Genomic DNA, 6,170 nt, shown 5'->3' on the forward strand with positions numbered 1-6,170 from the left:
GTTGTTTCTCCTTCTCCTTTGTTTTTCCTTTCAATCATCAGATTTCATTGAAATGTTTATCAGTTTTTCTCAATCACTGATCATTTTCTGTTTCTATTGGCTAGTATTTTCCAAACACGTCAGATTTTAATATTAAATCTTCCTTTTGTAAATTTGCTGCAGTTTTTCTTAATGTGTTTTAAATAAAAACATTTTTCTTCTGCATTTTGTTCATTTGCTGCTCATTCTGTTCTTTTCCTGTTCAAATTTAAATATTTGCATTAAAAAGATTTTTTCATCAACTCTGCCTTTCAGAAAGTCCTGATTTAAAGTAAAACATTCCCATCCCATGAAGGTCAGAGGTCAATGCTTTGAAGCATAAAGTGAGAAAATCTTCATATTTTCTTTTTCATTCAGAACTTCTACCTGAAACTCAGAACCTGCAGAACATTTTTCTCTTTGGAGAAAATATCCCAGGAACTGGAAGATCAGAGCAGAATGAAAACTGGAGATCAGTGTTGGACAGAAAAGGTCTGATCGCTACATCTCTGCTATATTTTACATTTAAATCTGATAACAAAAAGTAAACCTATTTTTAGTTGAGAATAAATCAACATGGATATGACCCGCCACAGCGCCAACATGGGCCACACCTGATTCAACCCAAACTGCAAAATAAAGGATTTAATTGGAAAAACCAAAACAGTGATTTCTTGTTTAGAAAAACTGATTGTGGAAAATATTGCTGTTAGGTCTATTGTAGTTCCTAACCTGCAAAGAATCAACCAGAGACACAAATTACTTTTCTGCTGAAGAGGGGAGCAGAGCCAGACGCGGAGAACCACCATCAAACACTGTCTGCGATCATCTCCGTCAGCTCTTTGTCCCCAACTGCCTTTTATTATGATCACAAGGAAGGAGGTTGGGCTTTTTCACATAGTCACACAAAGAATTGACCAATGACCTTTACTACAGGATGTTCTGGAACCTTCTGTGGACATGCCCTTACAAGGGCACGAGGCTGACCGTTACCAATCAGTTTCACAGAAAGCTGATAACACAGGAATGTGTAAACATCTCTAGCCTCCAGGCAAACATCCTAAAAATGGTTAATAGTGTATCACGGAAGAAGTCAAGTAAACAACACACAAAATAATAATATGAAAACATAACCTTTCAAATAAACTCACAAGTAAATGAACTTAGATAATTATTCTAACATTCCCTCCTGTTTTTCATATTATTATTTATGAAGTCTAACACAGACATCAGAAATACATTTCTTGCTGGCACATTTTCAATGTATCTGTCACAACGTTAGACATCGGAGTCTCCCTCAGAGATGGAGGCAACAAGTTGATATTGATACATAACATTTCCAACAGTTTTGGCTATCATTGATTTTAGACATGGGATTTTGCAGGCAATAAAAATACAAAACAAGAAAAGAATAATAAGAAGAGGCATCATTAATTTCAACAGCAGATGCCACCATGGTCCAGAACAGCATCCTGTGACATGGCTTGTTGCAGGTTTTTTAAGGCAGATATTGCTTCATCAAAATGGGTTTCATTAGCATCAGAAATATAAGTACAACATTCTCTAGTATCATCTTCATCAGTGTCAGCATAATCAAACAATGGCTTAACTTAAAAAAGTAAATTTGGCTTTGTTATTTTCCATCAGGGGAATTACTTTAATCTTTTATCAAAGAACGCAGACTTTGAATGAGATCACATCCACAGGGCACCAGGAAAACAGCTGCAAAACTGTAATGACAAAACAGAGATCAGATTTTCCAAAGGCATCATTCATTTGTGTATTCAACACAAATATCTTCAATTCACTCTGTGTCCGAGTGAATTCTCCACCACTCGTCTCCATCTGTGGCTGCTATCGTCGGAATAAATGTGAAACCGCTTCTCCAAGCAGTCGCACTCTTCTTCAGAGACAACAGCTTTTTGGCCAGTCTGTTTGTAGAAAGCCATGAGCAACTCATCATGCGAAACCTTATCTCCTACTTGTCCAGTTTTACTAAGTTCTGCTCATTAAATGGTGGATGTGATCCATTCAATTTACGTTCCTATTATTATATACTACACCTCCAACAAATGGAAAACACCGAAACCCTGTAATCACCTGCTTCAAAAGACATGGTTCTAAATTAATGTTTGCCCTGAATGTTAAGCATATGCAGATCTTCATTTTAAACTAATCTTGTAATATAAGACTGAACAAAAACAAAACAATAACAAAAGCTTAAAGATGTAGTCGTATATCTTACATTTACCATCAAAACAATGAATATCAGTGTGAATTAAACAGTCCAGTTTAAATTACTTTTATAGAACAAACTAGATCTTACTGGTTGTTTGTCTAAAACATTCTACATGCTTTCCTTAAAGTTTCAAAAGAGTTAGACCTCTAATTATAATTTCAATGTATAACTTAACAAATCCAGACATTTTCTAGATACACCAATTTTTCCTCTAGGCCTTTTACTGGTAGTAGAATTTAAAGTTTTATGCAAAGTAATTTCAAATGGATGTAAATCAAAACAAAAATCAAGTTTAGAAAAATCATTATAATCCCGCATCTCGGACCCACCTGAGTACTTCTACTGATTAGTGTATAACTTAATCAATAACAGATATTTTATCTACAGTTCGTCTGTTTTCTTCAAAACATTTCTTAAACCATTCTTAATCCATTAAATTAGTGCTCTGAAAATGGCTAGCACAATAATATTTTTAATTTCTATAATTTTTTCCTCAAGTTAATTAACCAAAATGTGCTTCATTATCTGTCAAGTTATTTCTAATTTATGCAGCTTCCCCACTTGAGAAGGGATGGACAAATTGATGTAAACTTTTATTAACAGGGATTTTACTCAAAGGACCAAGCAGTTTTCTTCATTTTTTATCCTCCATTTATTCAATGTGTGTCATGATATTCCATGAATGGTCCAAAGCAGGTAAAAACCTTTAAACAAACCCAAAAGAAGAAAAATGAATAATTCCTAATCTGCATGTAATTTTACATAAATTAATTCCAAACTACAAAGCAAATGATGACAAACTATATAAACAATACTAAGCAAACCACTGTGAATCAAACTCACAAAGTAATTAAAGTTAAATGAACAAGTAACTAAACTTAAGTTCTCTAACTTTAAAATACATTCCACATTAATATTTACAATTACATAATATTTTAATTTATTTAAACATACAAATTTTCACCTTCAATATTAATCATAAATATTTACTTTATAAATATAAATAGCTAATGCTAAATTGATTAATAGTTAACCTCAACACCCAATAACAACAACAATCAATTCAATCATTAAAATCAGTCAATCAGTTCCAGACTTCACCACTACAATCCACCGCTTCAGTTCAGACGCTGCGGTTATAGGTGTTAATTTGCCGGTAAAGCTGGCGGCCCGCTGTCGGGATGTCAAGTCCAATCTGTCTTACCGGCTGCCTCTCCGCTCGTTTACAGATTTGTTCAGATCTGCACAAATTCCGGGATTTCTGATGAAGCGTTCCCAAACTCCAGTCCTCTCTGTTTGGCTTTCTTTCCCGCTTTTTTTCTTTCATTGTCCGTCCCTCTTTTAGGTCCGTGTGGACATAGTGAGCTAGGGTGACCAGACGTCCTCTTTTTCCCGGACATGTCCTACTTTTCAGACCTAAAAAGATGTCCAGGGGGAATTTCTCCTGGCTCTCCCAGCACCCCCCCCCCCCCCCCACCCCCCAAGGTGTTCTGGTTTCACCCCCCCCCCCCACCCGCTGCAGGTTGTCCGGGTTTTCCCAAAGTAAAATATGGTAACCCTATAGTGAGCGCATGTCTTTTTTTTATTTTTATTTTTTCTGATTTGACTTCACACCAGGTGTTGAACTGAAATCCTCCATTAGTCCAGAAAATGTAAAATCCCTGAATTGCATTATTACAAAACTTCTATGACCGTTGGATCAAATAATTATGGAATTGTACCTATTTATTCATATTTTAAAGATATGTACTTTTAGGACAGCCATCTAGTAAAAACAAGCTGCATGAGCTGGCTAGTACTGTCTAAAACTCAGTCACCATATCTTCTAAAACAGCCATGAGGCAGATCAACAGTTTGACAAACGGATTGCTTTGTGAAGCACCGCCTCACTGGGAGGGAATCAAAAGGGAATCAGGTGCAAGTTGGGCAGGTTAAAGTAAGAGAAACCAGATACTCCATTCAGAGCATGATGAAGACCAGCAAGCAAAACATTCACAGAGTGGATGTAGTAGAATATCAGAGTTCAGGAAATACAGGGTAGAAAATTTGACTGAATCAAGACATTGCCCAGAAGTTCAGACTGGGAAGCTAACTGGCACATTGCTAGCTAAGTATGTGGAGCAGGAAAATAGGTCGTATTTACTTTAATGTATGCAAACCAATTGCCTCAAAAAGATTCAATTACTGCAACATATAAAAGACAAGTGTAGTTACACCGTGTGATTTTGGCAAACAATATTCTTAAACTCATCCAAAATATTATTCTCCGCAAAACTTATTTTATTTTCTGCCTACAGCAGCAGCAGCAATATATTTGCTACATAGATTAAAGATTCATGGTCTCATTATTTGACAGGGTTGTTCTGTTCAAAACCTTTTGGTTTGCTTGAGCAGAAATGGTGTAGTGTCTGGGCATGTTAAAATGTTCAACTTTTACCACCCAAAATCCTCACTACTTTCAAATAGTTCACTTTTTATTTGATTTTACTTGTTGCATGGACTCAACTTAAATAGATTAACTTAGAAAGCATTTTTTAAATATCCAAATGTCCCTGCCATTTGCTTAAGATGAGTACAAACAACAAGTCGATGATAATTAAGTGATGTTCGCTTGAACTTTTTTTTAAGTCTAATGTTTTATTTTACAGTGAGGAAGGCCGGAGTCTAGCTTTAGCAGATGGCTGAAGGCGTCTGATCCGCTTCAAACTCAGTACCTGTTTGCTCCAAGGCAAAACTTTGGTAAGGTTAAATTTAGGGGCTAAAGAAAGTCAAACGGTTCATTCTCCAATGTGAGAAATCCCTTGAGGTAGTCAAGTTTCTTGTTTGATCAGATCTTGTTAGTCAGTATGATTACTAATTAACGGTTGATTCTTTTGTATCTAGATGCAATGTAATCATTCAATTCACAGTTGAAGTTTTATTATCGGGATGCAGCAGATTAAATATTTCATAGTATATTTCAATAATTCCTTTCATACAGTGTAAGTTCCCTGAAAAGGAAAAATGACCTTTCAGAGAAATATAATTTTGATTGCTTTGAGTATAATGATATTTTACTTAATCTGACTGATATGATCTTCTTTAGCGCATACTGATGCTTCGCATTGATCATTTATAAGCTTATCAATCACAAAAGGTTTATTGTCTGTTAGTGAACATTAGTGAACTGTCAGGATCTGTGTTTTTCTGTGTTTATTTAGAGTTTCCTGTGTCTTGTCTCCCCTTGATTGTTCCCAGGTGTGTCTCGTTTCTGTGATTACCCTCCCGTGTATTTAATGCCACCTGTGTGTCTGCGTCTCTGTCGGGTCCTTGTCTACCAACAGTCAGTCATTTGTTTTTCATTCATGTCCATTCGTGTACCTGTGCTACCAGTGCTGAGCTTTGTTTTCCCGCTCTGCTGTGCTGACAGGGTTTTGGACTGTTTGGAACATTCAGACATTATCATCATTAAACTCCGTTTTTTCACTTAAACCTGGATCCTCAGCGTCTGCCTCTCCACCTCACCCCGCACCTTATGACATGAACAGCATCATTAGGACCAAGGAACAAAAGCTGCAGATCATTTTTAAGGTAACATAACAATTCACTAGTGATGGTGAGATGAAGCCTCATGAGGCATTGAACCACTTGAGCCAACTGGTTCGAGAAAGGGTTCATTTCTTGAAGCTTCATGTGCACACGAAACCACCTACTGGCCAGGTGTATAATCACAGCCAGCTGTATCTTAACACGTGTGATGCATTGAATTTTTGTCTATTATGGCTCTTGGGAATGACGTCACAAAAGGTGTAGGACGAAATCATTTGTCTACATAAATTATGTATACACATATGTGTATAATAAAATATTGTTTGAATGTATTCTCTGTGTGTAATTATTCCCAAAATAGTAGTGTCATGTGATATGGCATGTT

The sequence above is a fragment of the Xiphophorus maculatus genome, chromosome 8 (genome assembly GCF_002775205.1).
Source record: "Xiphophorus maculatus strain JP 163 A chromosome 8, X_maculatus-5.0-male, whole genome shotgun sequence".
NCBI lineage: Eukaryota > Metazoa > Chordata > Actinopteri > Cyprinodontiformes > Poeciliidae > Xiphophorus > Xiphophorus maculatus.